The sequence below is a fragment of the Protopterus annectens genome, chromosome 11.part0, assembly GCF_019279795.1.
Source record: "Protopterus annectens isolate FY-2018-M chromosome 11.part0, PAN1.0, whole genome shotgun sequence".
In the NCBI taxonomy this organism is placed as follows: domain Eukaryota; kingdom Metazoa; phylum Chordata; order Ceratodontiformes; family Protopteridae; genus Protopterus; species Protopterus annectens.
The window spans coordinates 595,716,469-595,733,564 of NC_056745.1; positions in this window are offsets into that span (position 1 = coordinate 595,716,469).

Sequence of the window (17,096 nt, forward strand, 5' to 3'; positions counted from 1 at the left end):
ATGCAGTCCAGCCATATAAACACAGTTCTTGAGACTGTCATATTGCCAGTGTTGTTATGGAGGATAGGTGGTCTCCCTGTGTATGGGAGGGTTGTGTGTGCCAGGCTATGAACCAGATGGCAGTCCGACACACTGTCAGCTGCACATGATTAGGCCCTGATGCTTTGTGCTGTGCCAACAACCTGGACGTGTGTGTATCTGTGGTACCTTGGGATACCACCCCCCTGTCCATGTGTGTTACATGTGTAGGGGACGACAGGCATGGTATGGGGCATAACCTGTCAGTGATGGGTAACACCTGTGAGCCATGAATCAGGAATATGGTACTGCACAGACATTGCAGTTCACCGTGCTGAGGACAGTGTCTGGTGCATGCATCTTCCAGTGTACACTGCTGTTGTTGTGTAGCAGCACTGTTAGTGGCTATGTAAACCATGTCCTGCAGCATAAGGCAGTATGTGTGTACCAAGGAGCTTTGCCATTATACATCGGGCCATGGGTGTCACGTGCAAGATGACCCTTGCACATCATTGTGGCTTCCCTAGCATGTAAGCACACGTTGACAGCCAGCAGATACCCTATGAATGACAGTGGAGACTGAGCATAATGTAGACATACAACACCCTTCCCACATATAGTGGTAGCATACCTGGTGAGGGTATGTTGGCAACCAAGATCAGGCTCATACTGGCCTGTGCCACATGCTGAGAGATCCATTCTATGTTCCCTATCATGTAGTCCAGGGAGGTATGTCTCAGGTCAGCCATACTGGCATGGTCAATGAGTGAGTCATATGTGTCCATGTCTCTGACTGACCTGTATGCATGTGTTCTGTGGTGGACCATAGTGCCCCTGAGGCATATCACTGTGACCTTCACCAGATACAGCCTGTTGAGCGGGATACCAGTGCAGCACCCAAGACAGGTACCTGACACGTCTGTAGCAGGTGTGTTGTGTAGCCCTACAGGCTGTGAGTGTGTGGCACAGGGGAAGTGTGTGCCATGTGTGGCATGTGCTCTGTTCCAATGGAACATATGCCTATGTGCCAGCTCCGGAGGTGTGTGATGCTCAGGCAGGATGCTATTCTGAGTCCCCATGTATGCCCCAGTGTGTTCAGCATGCTGTCAGTGTGTGTCAATGTCTGACTTGTATTGTAGTCACTGTAATATATTTTATTTATTTATTTATGTATCCTACATTTGTTGACCGGGATAGTCCGACTGGGTGCATGTCCATTTTTTTTTTTTGTTCTCTCTCTCTCTCTCTCTCTCTCAGTTCTCTCTCTCTCCCTCTGTCTGCTTCCAGACAGTGCAATGAATGTATTGCATGTGTGGAGTGTTAGTACTGGATGCTTTTGCAGGTATCTGCATAGGTCCTTGTGATGGACTCTGCACCAATTGTAAGCCAGCATTTGCTAATTGCATACAGCCAGTTGTGTACTGATTGCAGTTCTCACTGTGATTTCAGGTCAGTGCTATAAAAGGGTATGTGGGATAGGCGTTGTCCTTTCAGATTGTAAGGGCGGGGACCATGCTGGTATGCTGTGGACAGTGTTATGTGAGTGTAAAGGTTAGTATCTCTCTCATGATTCAGGCTGTGTTGTAGATTCGCATTTCTCCATTCCTCTCTCATGTTCCCTGTAGTAAGTGTGTATGCACAATGACTCCTACAACTATATATATATATATATATATATATATATATATATATATATATGTACATATACATACATTTATATATGTACTTTAACTGACATTATTATCTACAAGCTACCAACTAGCATGGCTGTTTGTGTTCACACACTACTATTATGGGAATCCAGTAGTTTTGACAGTAATTCTACATGACATGCTTTGGGTACTACACATCCTATATTCACTGTTGTATCACCACAAACCAAGTTAGAAGCATGCTCAGTAGTAAAAACGCTGTTTAATGAAAATGTGCATAAACGCATAACACGCGATATCCGTTTTCATCATCAACTTCATCAGATGGCTAAAACATCACACACAGCCTGTTTAAATACAATTATGTCCCCACAACCTCCAATAAGAAACCAAAAACAATTAATGGTAAACTAGTGCTCTTTTTAAAATTAGAATATGTAATAAGCTACTAAAATACATAGTTACATTAAAACATTGCATTTCCCCTAAATATTATACTAGTCACATATTAAAACCAAAATTTTTTAACAAGAAATATAAAACAAAAAATGTAAACTGTTGAACTATAAAAAAGACTTAGGACTCCCTCTTGTGTCAAAAGTTTGTATGTGTAATAATTAAATAAATAATTGAATAAAAATAAAATAAACCACACACAGGGTTAAGGGCTTTTAAAGTTTGGCAGATCTAAGTTTTAATACTGGCGCTAAAGATATCATATCATTTAGACCCGGAGGTCTATTGGCTTCCAAGGTTAGCTGCCAGTATAATTCTCTATACTCCACTAGGGTCTCCCACATCCCTCCCCTCGGGTCCAAGGGAACCACCTCAAGTACAAAAAACTGAAACCCTTTTGTTTTACAGGTCAAACTATGTTTGTACAATGCATTGTTGTCACATTTGTTTCTAACTTCATACAGGTGTTCATAGATTCTTTGTTTTAGTTTTCTCTCAGATTTACCTACGTAAAAAGATTCACATTCATTACAGGTAACTAAATAAATAATCCCTTTGGAATCACAGTTAACGTAGGTATTTAACTGTAATTTCTTTTTCCTAGCTTCCAAGTAAAAGAAATCACCTGTTTTAAGGTAAGCACAGTAGTTACACCTCCCACATTTGTACAATCCTTTCTTCACCCTGGTTGACTTTCCTTCTTTAAGCCTGTTAAAGCCCCTTTCCAACATGTTCTTTATGGTACTCCCCTTACGGTAGGTATATATTAAAGGTTCATCAAATATGTGTTTCAAATCCGAGACCTTAGAAAAGTTGCCCCATTCCCTGTCTATTATCCTTCTCACTACAGTAGACTGTCCATCATAGGTGGTGACAAATCCTGGATTAAAATTGTTAACTGCTCCAGTCCTCGGTTTGTCATCATTGCCTTTTTCAGGAGAAGTTTTCCCAAAATAGGGGCAAATCTATTCTTCCTTTCATCCCATACTTCTTTCGAAATTTTGTCAAACAACTCACCAGGGTAACCTCTATTTAAAAATAACTCTTTTAGTTTCAATACCTCTCTTGAAAAGGTTTCATCTTCTGAGGTCATCCTACACAGTCTAACTAATTGCCCTTTCATTACCCCCTTCTTCTGATGTAATGGGTGGGCACTGGTGTAATGCAAGTAAGAGTTTGAGAAGGTTTCCTTTCTGTGAATCCTGGACACAAAATTTCCATTTTTCTTCCTTATATTAACATCTAAATAAGTTAACTCTTGTTCGTTGAATTGGTAAGTAAAGTCAAAAAATTCTGTTTTACCTTTGAGGTATTCCACAAATTCATCAAACTTGTTTGAATTCCCCCTCCATAAAAAACAAAGGTCATCTAAAAACCTTCCATATAATGTCCAATAACATTTAAAAGGGGACTTTAATAAATATTCATTCTCCCAATAAGTCATAACTATATTAGCATAAGTAGGGGCACAATGTGCCCCCATGGCCACTCCTTTCTCTTATTTAAAATATTCACCTTGAAAAAAGATGAAATTATTTTTTAGTACCATCTCCATTAGTACCAAAATGGTCCTAAATTCATTGTGGGTAATTTCCTTGTATCCTATCAACATCTCCTCAAACCACTCCAAGCCTACTTGGTGTGGTATACTAGTAAACAGGTCAACTACATCTAATGTCCCAAAAGCCAGTTCATCATCATATAAATTGGGTTTTAATTTTTTCAAAAAGTCCCAAGAATCCTTAAAGTTGTTAACATTGTTCAAGACTATCCCTTTCACCTTCACATCAACAAATTTTGCTAAAGGTACTGTAATTGACCCATTTGCAGACACAATAGCATGTAAGGGAGGGTCATTAATGTCCTTGTGTACCTTGGGAATCCCAAATATAGAAGGAACCTTAGGTTTCTCAACATTTAGATAGTGGTAGGTTTTGATGTCAATAAGTCCTTCCATAAGTAAATCATTTAGAGCAACCTGTATTTTCCTGTATGCTATATTGATTTAATTCAAGGAGATTCTAGAAAATGTGTTAGTATCGTTCAACAGTTCCATCATTTTGCCTTCATAGTTAATGTAATCCATAAGGACAACACCCCCACCTTTGTCAGGTTTCATCACCCTTAGGTTACCATTGTTACTAAGGTCTTGTAAGACCTGATTTTCTTTCATAGTCAAATTCGAGTACACAAATTTGTGTTTCAAACTACACCTTAGTTCTTTTTCTGCCTTTAACTCAAAATTCCTCAACTGAGGATGTAAAGGTGGGTTAAAAGTACTAGTATGTACCAAACTGTTTTGGTTAAAAGTAGTTCCCTTTCCATTAAAAAATATTTCCAAATTTTTCTTCCTTAAAAACATTTTTACATCCACTAGTAATTTAAACATGTTGGTTCTCTGTCTAGGTATAAACCCAAACCCTTAGAAAATAAATCAAACAATGTCTTGTCAATCCCAATGTCAGCATAATTAAAAATATTGAAGTCTTTGTAAGACCATTTGTTGCCATCCTGGGTGATAACATCAGCTAGTTCCATCTCTTTTCTCCTTTCCTGATAACCCCATCCCTGCCCCTGTAGTTTTTGCATTGTACACTACAGGTTCTTTGTCCATCAGTCTTTCAGATCTCCTGAGTGGAGGGAATTTATATGTTCTTGTTCGCTTTCAGGTACAAATACTTCGTCATTTACCACAACATCATCATGTTCTCTACCCCAACGACTTTCCTGATTAGCCCACCTTTTTGGTCTGGGGTACTGTATTTTGTTTTTGTATTCTTTGGTGTCCCTCTCAGTTTTCCCCACTTTCCTATTCTGTACTTCAATACATTTAGATTCAATATTTCTAAGAAGTTTCTGATACTTAATTTTTTCTTCCTCCACTTTAAATAACAAATCACTGGTAATACACTTGTTCACCCTTTCTATCTTCTCATGCAGTTTCTCCATTTCCCCCACATTGTTTTTAATGATAGCTCACATAATGTCAAAGCCACACTGATCAAAAACTTTTAATAAATTAAAATGAAAGTCGGTTCCCTCAACAACATTGTTGGGGTACTTGCAGACCCTCAAACCTTTAGGTACAATTTTTAAGTCTAGGCAATACTTCAAATAAGAATTGTCCATTTCCAACATCTTGTATTTGTGTAAATAATAGTCCAAGTCATTAAGCATGTTGGAAAAACTTCTATTACTGATAGAATTTGAAAGTTTCCTTCCAAATTCAAATTGAATGTTTAAAATGTCACTGAAATGTTTGACAGTACCTGTAGGAACAGTTCCATGAATCTGTTCTATCCCTGGGTCCAGTCGGTTGTTCCTTGCTCTAATATCCTCTGGAGGTGAATCCACTCGGTCGTGTATAAAAGTAGTGCGTGGAAAACCATCTAAGCTGTTCAGCCCTTAGTTATCTGTTACTGAATGCTCTCCCTCCTTTATTGTTAAAAAATTTTGGTTTTAATATGTGACTAGTATAATATTTAGGGGAAATGCAATGTTTTAATGTAACTATGCATTTTAGTAGCTTATTACATATTCTAATTTTAAAAAGAGCACTAGTTTACCATTAATTGTTTTTGGTTTCTTATTGGAGGTTGTGGGGACATAATTGTATTTAAACAGGATGTGTGTGATGTTTTAGCCATCTGATGAAGCTGATGACGAAAACGGATATTGTGTGTTATGCGTTTATGCACATTTTCATTAAACAGAGTTTTTACTACTGAGCGTGCTTCTAACTTGGTTTGTGGTGATACAACAGTGGTTACTGGTCTCCTTTTCATCATCGATCCGTTTTTTTGGGTTACTAGTTTTGCTTTGCGGATTTTACCTTGTTGGACATGGCATCAGAATCAAGCCAGAAAGGCTTTGAAACAGGAGAGCTTCGGAAGCCCATAGGACAATTGACGCAGCTGGTGGGTTTACTGACTCCCGTGAGCCAATCCATGGCAATGCTGCTATCGTCAATATCGGGACTGCACAATCAGGAAGTGGCTAACACACACCAGGCTCGTGGAAGGAATGTTGCTGGCATTTCTCAGCATGAGGGAGAGCGTGGAAGCAATGTTGCTGGCGTTTCTCAGCATGAGGGAGAGCATTCAGTACCAGATAACGAAGGGCTGAACAGCTTAGATGGTTTTCCATGCACTACTTTTATACACGACCGAGTGGATTCACCTCCAGAACATATTAGAGCAAGGAACAACCGACTGGACCCAGGGATAGAACAGATTCATGGAACTGTTCCTACAGGTACTGTCAAACATTTCAGTGACATTTTAAACATTCAATTTGAATTTGGAAGGAAACTTTCAAATTCTATCAGTAATAGAAGTTTTTCCAACATGCTTAATGACTTGGACTATTATTTACACAAATACAAGATGTTGGAAATGGACAATTCTTATTTGAAGTATTGCCTAGACTTAAAAATTGTACCTAAAGGTTTGAGGGTCTGCAAGTACCCCAACAATGTTGTTGAGGGAACCGACTTTCATTTTAATTTATTAAAAGTTTTTGATCAGTGTGGCTTTGACATTATGCGAGCTATTATAAAAAACAATGTGGGGGAAATGGAGAAACTGCATGAGAAGATAGAAAGGGTGAACAAGTGTATTACCAGTGATTTGTTATTTAAAGTGGAGGAAGAAAAAATTAAGTATCAGAAACTTCTTAGAAATATTGAATCCAAATGTATTGAAGTATAGAACAGGAAAGTGGGGAAAATTGAGAGGGACACCAAAGAATATAAAAACAAAATACAGTACCCCAGACCAAAAAGTTGGGCTAATCAGGGAAAGTCTCGTTGGGGTAGAGAACATGATGATGTTGTGGTAAATGACGAAGTATTTGTACCTGAAAGCGAACAAGAACATATAGAATTCCCTCCACTCAGGAGATCTGAAAGACTGATGGACAAAGAACCTGTAGTGTACAATGCAAAAAACTACAGGGGCAGGGGATGGGGTTATCAGGAAAGGAGAGAAAAGAGATGGAACTAGCTGATGTTATCACCCAGGATGGCAACAAATGGTCTTACAAAGACTTCAATATTTTTAATTATGCTGACATTGGGATTGACAAGACATTGTTTGATTTATTTTCTAAGGGGTTTGGGTTTATACCTAGACAGAGAACCAACATGTTTAAATTACTAGTGGATGTAAAAATGTTTTTAAGGAAGAAAAATTTGGAAATATTTTTTAATGGAAAGGGAACTACTTTTAACCAAAACAGTTTGGTACATACTAGTACTTTTAACCCACCTTTACATCCTCAGTTGAGGAATTTTGAGTTAAAGGCAGAAAAAGAACTAAGGTGTAGTTTGAAACACAAATTTGTGTACTCGAATTTGACTATGAAAGAAAATCAGGTCTTACAAGACCTTAGTAACAATGGTAACCTAAGGGTGATGAAACCTGACAAAGGTGGGGGTGTTGTCCTTATGGATTACATTAACTATGAAGGCAAAATGATGGAACTGTTGAACGATACTAACAAATTTTCTAGAATCTCCTTGAATGAAATCAATATAGCATACAGGAAAATACAGGTTGCTCTAAATGATTTACTTATGGAAGGACTTATTGACATCAAAACCTACCACTATCTAAATGTTGAGAAACCTAAGGTTCCTTCTATATTTGGGATTCCCAAGGTACACAAGGACATTAATGACCCTCCCTTACGTGCTATTGTGTCTGCAAATGGGTCAATTACAGCACCTTTAGCAAAATTTGTTGATATGAAGGTGAAAGGGATGGTCTTGAACAATGTTAACAACTTTAAGGATTCTTGGGACTTTTTGAAAAAATTAAAACCCAATTCATATGATGATGAACTGGCTTTTGGGACATTAGATGTAGTTGACCTGTTTACTAGTATACCACACCAAGTAGGCTTGGAGTGGTTTGAGGAGATGTTGATAGGATACAAGGAAATTACCCACAATGAATTTAGGACCATTTTGGTACTAATGGAGATGGTACTAAAAAATAATTTCATCTTTTTTCAAGGTGAATATTTTAAATAAGAGAAAGGAGTGGCCATGGGGGCACATTGTGCCCCTACTTATGCTAATATAGTTATGACTTATTGGGAGAATGAATATTTATTAAAGTCCCCTTTTAAATGTTATTGGACATTATATGGAAGGTTTTTAGATGACCTTTGTTTTTTATGGAGGGGGAATTCAAACAAGTTTGATGAATTTGTGGAATACCTCAAAGGTAAAACAGAATTTTTTGACTTTTCTTACCAATTCAACGAACAAGAGTTAACTTATTTAGATGTTAATATAAGGAAGAAAAATGGAAATTTTGTGTCCAGGATTCACAGAAAGGAAACCTTCTCAAACTCTTACTTGCATTACACCAGTGCCCACCCATTACATCAGAAGAAGGGGGTAATGAAAGGGCAATTAGTTAGACTGTGTAGGATGACCTCAGAAGATGAAACCTTTTCAAGACAGGTATTGAAACTAAAAGAGTTATTTTTAAATAGAGGTTACCCTGGTGAGTTGTTTGACAAAATTTCGAAAGAAGTATGGGATGAAAGGAAGAATAGATTTGCCCCTATTTTGGGGAAAACTTCTCCTGAAAAAGGCAATGATGACAAACCGAGGACTGGAGCAGTTAACAATTTTAATCCAGGATTTGTCACCACCTATGATGGACAGTCTACTGTAGTGAGAAGGATAATAGACAGGGAATGGGGCAACTTTTCTAAGGTCTCGGATTTGAAACACATATTTGATGAACCTTTAATATATACCTACCGTAAGGGGAGTACCATAAAGAACATGTTGGAAAGGGGCTTTAACAGGCTTAAAGAAGGAAAGTCAACCAGGGTGAAGAAAGGATTGTACAAATGTGGGAGGTGTAACTACTGTGCTTACCTTAAAACAGGTGATTTCTTTTACTTGGAAGCTAGGAAAAAGAAATTACAGTTAAATACCTACGTTAACTGTGATTCCAAAGGGATTATTTATTTAGTTACCTGTAATGAATGTGAATCTTTTTACGTAGGTAAATCTGAGAGAAAACTAAAACAAAGAATCTATGAACACCTGTATGAAGTTAGAAACAAATGTGACAACAATGCATTGTACAAACATAGTTTGACCTGTAAAACAAAAGGGTTTCAGTTTTTTGTACTTGAGGTGGTTCCCTTGGACCCGAGGGGAGGGATGTGGGAGACCCTAGTGGAGTATAGAGAATTATACTGGCAGCTAACCTTGGAAGCCAATAGACCTCCGGGTCTAAATGATATGATATCTTTAGCGCCAGTATTAAAACTTAGATCTGCCAAACTTTAAAAGCCCTTAACCCTGTGTGTGGTTTATTTTATTTTTATTCAATTATTTATTTAATTATTACACATACAAACTTTTGACACAAGAGGGAGTCCTAAGTCTTTTTTATAGTTCAACAGTTTACATTTTTTGTTTTATATTTCTTGTTAAAAAATTTTGGTTTTAATATGTGACTAGTATAATATTTAGGGGAAATGCAATGTTTTAATGTAACTATGTATTTTAGTAGCTTATTACATATTCTAATTTTAAAAAGAGCACTAGTTTACCATTAATTGTTTTTGCTTTCTTATTGGAGGTTGTGGGGACATAATTGTATTTAAACAGGCTGTGTGTGATGTTTTAGCCATCTGATGAAGTTGATGATGAAAACGGATATTGTGTGTTATGCGTTTATGCACATTTTCATTTAACAGAGTTTTTACTACTGAGCGTGCTTCTAACTTGGTTTGTGGTGATACAACAGTGGTTACTGGTCTCCTTTTCTCCATCGATCCGTTTTTTTGGGTTACACATCCTATATTCCCTTTACATTCATCCCTACTATTACATGTTATATTTATTTCAGCACAATGTTCTTGTATAAGAGTCATGGCTTAGTAGTAGGTCACACAAACTAGTATTTCCAAAATCCTGGGTTCGGGACTGACAGTGGGTTTTATTTTGCTTTTGAACTGAGTACAGGACCTGTCAATCAAAGTGACTAAGGCACTTTTAAGCAGTTGTAACCGGGTTAGTGCTGGTTTGCGCGGAGCTCACGCATGCGCACTGGCGGTTAGCTCCGCGCACACACACGCACACCCGCTTACAACCGCTTAACAGTGCTTACTCTGGCGCACACCCGTGCTATTTTCTTTGAAAGAAATGAAAATGGGGAGACAGGAAAATGGTGAAAAAGGGGTCACAAAGAGGGTAAGACAGTGGGGAAACAAGCTTGGGATTTGCAGGAGGGATGTAGGTAAGGCCCATAGCTGCCCATTTCTTCATCAGCAACAGCTGTGCATATGTATGTAATTTGGTGTGACATTTGAAACCTTCCACCCCTGAGAGAGGTGTCAGGACAACAATAATACTTGTTGTACAGCCAATTGTAATTGATAGATTCCATGTCCAGCAGACATGTGTGCGGAATGGGCAGCTATGTATGGAGCGTAATTTTTTTGTGGGTACAGAGTGCCCTTTTTTTTTTTTTTTTTTTTCAGGTGAGAGTGGTATGTCAGGTGAAGGAAGTCAGTACAGCTGGGGAGGTAGGTTGGGTAGGTAAACAGACAAGACAAACAAGACGCATACAGGGGTGGTGTATGACACATGTGGGGGGGTTACACAATTGACGGGGATGGAGGTTTGGATATCCAGAGCCCATGAACCCACAGATGGCAACAGTGGAACTGATATCCCCACCCACAGGCAGTTGCCACTGTTCCTTCACTGCCCAGGATGGGGCTGTGCTGGGGGCTGTGTAGGACAGGCAAAAGGCATGCCCATTAGATGTGCCATCCGTGCCTTAAGCTGGCCTAGGGGCTCGAGAACGGAGTCCTGAATCTCCCTGCGCACCACAGTCCGGACGCTACGGAGGGTGAGTGGTGGTTCTCCTCTGGCCACACTTGCAGAGGGGGGGCAAGCCCAATCCCCTGCAGCGCTTCCACCCGCAGGTGGCACAGGGCCACCGGAGGAGGGTCCAGACTTGGCACTAGTGCCAGGTGCACTCGCCAGCTGAGGTGGGAGAGGTAGGTCTGCTGGAACCCGCCTTCCCTGTCATCCTATGTTTTGCATTATGTCATGACAGTTTGGATTAGTGACATGTAATACCATTCACAATTAGTTGTAACAGCATGCATTAGTATTCCCATTAACCAAACACCCAGATATTCAAACCATTGAACAGCGTGCATAACACATGCATAATTTGAACAGCAATACACAGTCCAACAACATGCAGGGTTAATTGATGGCAACAGGCGATCAGGTTTGGATGTATGAACAGGGCAGATGCATCAACAGACATGCAAATATATATGACCCAACAGGACAAATGTCCAGGGGTGTTAATTGTGATTGCACATACCATTTTCACGTGGAATGGGTCATATGTGGTTATAGGGTGGGGTGAAGAAAATAATATTAACACCTTCAAATACCAATACATATGCTGTACATTTCTAATAGCTACAGATATATACACACTACTGTTCTAACTACAGTTTCCTATGTGATAACTATTTCAACTTGGTGATAGGACTGTTACTGCAACATCAATATACATTTTATTGTTCTTCATACACATTCATATCTAGCTTTGTTCAGCTACATCATCCTGCTACATTTGCTTTATATAGCTGTAGACAAGTGTGGATGTTTGGTGTATCAGACAATCATCCTATCTGCATATTGCAGACTGAGAGCAACATATCCAGATTTTGGGATACACATTCCAGGTGCAGCAACACTTAGAACAGATTTCGCTGTTTGGTTTTGATTCTCACATGCATTTTATTCTGTCTTGACTGCAGTATACTTTATTCAGGGGTTATTACTACTGTATTGCTGGATTCATGACACTTTCTCACACTCTCTCACTTGCTTTCATTTTACTATTCAGGATGGTACTTACTTCTAGGCTTTATTGACATGTTTTACCTGTAGTTATTACAATCCTTTCCAGCAGTCTCACTTCTGTCATGTTTCAGTATTTCAACAGGGATATATTTCACACATGTGATTTCATCATCTTCTGCAGCTATACTTTTCAGCCTGCTGCAGGTTGTGTACTATTTTCTTACAGGTGGGGCATTTTTATTTCAGAATTTATGTCAGACATTTTCATTTTTCGGTTTAACTTACAGGCTGAAACACACTTTTGTAATCAAGCAATACTAGCAGACACTTTCACACAGTTACTTGCACATTTTATTCCTTAGTGACTACACTGCACTCTTTTGCTGACTGTCATACTTTTATATTTCTTTACGGGTACTGGTAGTGGATTACTGACCTGCCTGGTGCCGCAACCGCACCAGCCTATCGCCATATTCTCTGCGGTTCGCAGAACGGACACCTGCAGCTGTAATATAAATGAAGTAATATTGGAATACACATCTCCATAATATCAGCTAGTTTAATTTCTTACATACATAATTAAATGTAACTTACTCAGTAGTGGGGCGTTGGGCATTTGCTGGGCCTCCTGGATCCAAAGGTTCAGTTGGTCCTGCTTGCATCTCTTCAGGTCCGCATGGTGGTGACGGACCTGATCACCAGTCCTTGGAATCCCTGTGGCACTGGTGAGATCATGAGCCAACTGATCCCACGCCTCAGCTCTGTATGCTCCCCAGAGGACCTGGCCCTGCATGAGTTGGGCCTCATGATTGTGGACAAGGAGCCAGAATATGTATCTGGACTCCTCAACGCCCCACCTCTGTGCTCGAAAGCAACTACCCTCTCCTACTCCTGTCATTCTGCCTGCAGTTCAGTTCTACAATCGTTTATGCTGTGTATTCCCGCCTATGGGGCTTATATAGTCTGTTTTTACCACACATATCTGTGATTGGCCATTTTGGAATTGTATCAACTTCAGTAAACCTGCATTGTTATGCTTCAGTTTGTATTGATTCCTATATATTAGCTATTATTACATTTCTAGGTACTGCTGTCATGGCTTAGTGGTTTGGTACCTTGACTATGGTGAATAGTGTCCTGGGTTCGAACCTGGTCACTGCTTTTTATTTTTCATGACTGTCTAGACATGCTGAGGGGTGTGTCTGTGTAAAGGCAGTTTTGATACGGCTTGCTCAACGTTGCCCGTCAGTTAGCTTGTTTGAGCAGTGCGCAGCTCCGCGCAAACAGGGTACGCTGGTTTAAGCCTCATTTGGCTATCGGCACGCATATTACGCTCAGCTGAGCTAGGGGCACTTAAATTCAGCATGTTAGACCACTGCTCAGCTACAGGCACTCATTTTGCACCAGTTAAACCACTGCTCACGTACGGGCAGATGCACTCACCCTGTTAAACTGTAGCTCAGCTATGGTCACATCTGGCATTTTTTATTCTTTTGTTACCTCACATTTCTTCAATATAAATGGCCTATTTCATTACATTTTACATAAAATGTGGTTTTATGTGTATATATTTGTCAGGGACTTGTTTCGTGCTTATTTTGCTAAAAATAAAAATTGGTGTTGTGGGGGCTCGAACCATGAATGCTTGCTCTTCAGCCAACATCTCTACCATTACGCTATTGCTTCCTGGCTTACTTTGCATATTTAGTTCTTATATGCTTTTCCACTGACTGCTAACTGTAGCTGCGCTACGGGCACGCCCGCGCAAATGAGCGCACTCACGGTTACACTTTTTTACAATTTAAAAAAAATATATAACATGTTTATTTATATGTTTTCTGTTTATAGTCTGTGGGGGCATGTGTTGTGTTGTGTTTATTCACATTTCCGTGGACTCTGTCGTGGGTGTTTACTTTGGGCACTTTTACACTTCTGGGGTCGTGTCCGCTTACAGGGCTTGGCCTACGGACACTCCCCTACTGTCTTACACGGACCGTGTTAGCCTTAGGTGTGATTCAGCATGCTCACATGAATATGCAAAGCATGCTGACATCACTCCATTTAACTGCAGCCTCTGTGTATGAGTTATAACTCTTACATGGAGGCTTCGTGAATCCTGCCCCATATCTTAATAACTAAACTTTCGTAACCTAACAAGAGAATATTGTCCCTGATCTAATCTAATATGTAACAGCAAAGCAAAGACAGGCTTACAGTTTTTGGTGATTTCTCTTTTCTTCAAGTGTCACTGCATAGCACTGTGACTGACTGCAGCTCTTCAAAAACTGCTCAGCACTTCACAAACCTGACTAACTGCACAGCTTAATAGTCTCAACTGTCTTATTAAATAATCACCTAGCAACCAGGAACATTGTAACAGCATCACTTACTTTTCAGCTGATTCTCCACAGTACTTTAGAATCTGCCTCTCAAACATGCGCAATTGGAAGTGTATCAAAACACTGACAGATTCTTTAACTATTCTGTTTAAAAAGCGAAACACTCAATCTTTTAAAAAAATATTTACATTTCATAATTAGACATACTGGCATACAATGCAAGTAATTGGAAAATATACACAAATCTCCTGCCAGACATGCTAACACAGATGACAGTGTTTACATTTTCTTCACAATTTGCAACATCGATGCCAAGAGATTTACCTTGACACAGAAGCTCAAAAGGTAAATCTTGGCATCAGTGTCAAGAACATATAGTGCTAGGTTATGATTGGAGACCTGATCATAATTCTTTGTGGTTCATGGAGCTTTATCTCCTCCATGTACTACTAGTTACAGGAAAAAAAAAAGAAAGGAAAGAAAAAAAATGAAAAGTGGTTTAGTGTTTTGCTGGCTTTCAGTGCCAGTGAAATACTCAAACAGACAAAAACATCAGGGCACTATTTTGATACAAAGTTAGGGGGAGGTTGACATAATGGTTATGATATTTGCCTTACCTATACAAGGTGCAGGGTTTGATTCTCATATGGGTTCATTGGCTAGGCTTAAAATGGGCCACAAAGGCAGTCAGCCTAACAAGAATCTATGAAACTACGATCGCTAGCATTACAGGCAGAAGCAAAGTTGGTTTGAGTTCTGCTGCTGTTGTTTGCTGGCTGACACTGTCATTTTGTAGTGACTAGTGCAATAGCCCACCTGAAGATCACTTAGTGGGTATGCATAACAATTGTTAAGATCAGGCCTCATGCTTTTGAACCACTTAACTAGCTTGCCTTTTTGCTGATATTGGAGCATAATCAAGATGCTCCATTTATGACATTATTACTCTGTACAGTAGCCTATTAGCAAAACCATATGCAATTTTGCACTGTTATGTTACTTGAAGGAAGTATTTTGGCTTTCCTAATCATTTGTACATCACCATCCTGTCAGTATAGTAATGCAGAATAGTAATGTTTCCCATTCATCTCTTTCCTCCATGGTGCTTATCACATACGTTCTACCTTTCATTGAACATTGTTTCTTTTTTTCCTAAGTATGCTGAGGTGGAACCTCTTTATTAGCAGGTTACATTGTAAACTAATTAAATAATTGTTATGTATGTTTAATAGGCATCTCTCCATTTCTAGCAATTCCTCTGCTTTTTCATGTCACTAAATGACAAGACCAGTGTTTGACCTAACACCTACACTGTCACATCACTGAATTGGTTGACAGAGCAACCAAGAAGGAAAAGCTCTCCCATCTCCCCTCACATATAATTTTCTAAATATACCACCTCCATGATAACACAATCTGGTTGATGACTAATGCAATATCAGAAGTAGCTTGTTTACATGTCTGCAATGTGGGGGAAGAACCAATAGAATCTGGAGTGCAGGAGGCTCTACCATCCCCTTCCCCCCTAAGACATGTGAATTAGAATTACAATTTATTTAACAGATCATAGTGGCTTACTGAGAAGTAGTAGTAGGATCACCTGTGGTACATTGTGGGTGACCCATTAAGTTGAAGTAGACCACAGTTACCACCACTGCCACCCTAAATGCCTTTATATAATTCTGGTAATAGTAACATATTACATAACATCATGTAGTTTTTCTCATTTCTCCTACATATTGCCACTGTCATTCAACTTGCGGAAGCTTGATACTCAAAATGTTTTTCTGGTATGCTTTCACTCCATTTTCATAACATCTTCTCACTGCTTTCCCAATCTAACCACTTAACTACTTCCTACATTGTAGCCTCTCATTCCTACATCAGAGACTATGGATGACAGCAAACCGATCTTAAGCACTCTCACCTTTCCTAGGTTCATAGGCTAGATTCATAGGATTACTTCTGACTATGCTTCAAAAAGCTTAATTGCCATGAACATCCTGATGTTTTTCTAATTCTTTTGCATAGTAAAGATTACACTTGCAGAAAGCTGTGGTGTGACTTGTTTTTATTGTAAGACTAAAATTATTTCATAATTTTGTAAGGTATCTTGTTATAACCATTTCTGGTTAAGAAACAGCCCTAGCATGGTGCTGCACAATGAAGCAGTGCATCACCATGGTGGATTGTCTGCCTGGCATACTACAAATATTAATGAGGCATTCCTGACCAGTGGACATTAGCTAATTAGCCATGTGCTCCGCCCCAGAAATGCATTTGGTAAGGCATTAATGCTCCCAAGTAATTCAAAATAATCACTCATCTATGTAATTAACATTGACTGCTAGTGTTAATGAACATGGTCAAAAGCTCATGTTCACCCAATCTTGTTAGAGGTATGTACCAGGGATATTATCAGACAGGTAGTGTTGGGGTTAGTAAGCATGTATATGTATATATATATATATATATATATATATATATATATATATATATATATATATATATATATATGTATGTGTGTGTGTGTGTGTGTGTGTGTGTATATATATATATATATATATATATATATATATATATATATATATATATATATACACATATATATATATATATATGTGTGTGTGTGTATCTATGTGTGAGCATGTGTGTGTGTGTGTGTGTGTGTGTGTGTGTGTGTGTGTGTTTGCAATCATGTATGCACGAATGTGTGTGTGTGTGTGTGTGTGTGTGTGTGTGTGTGTGTGTGTGTGTGTG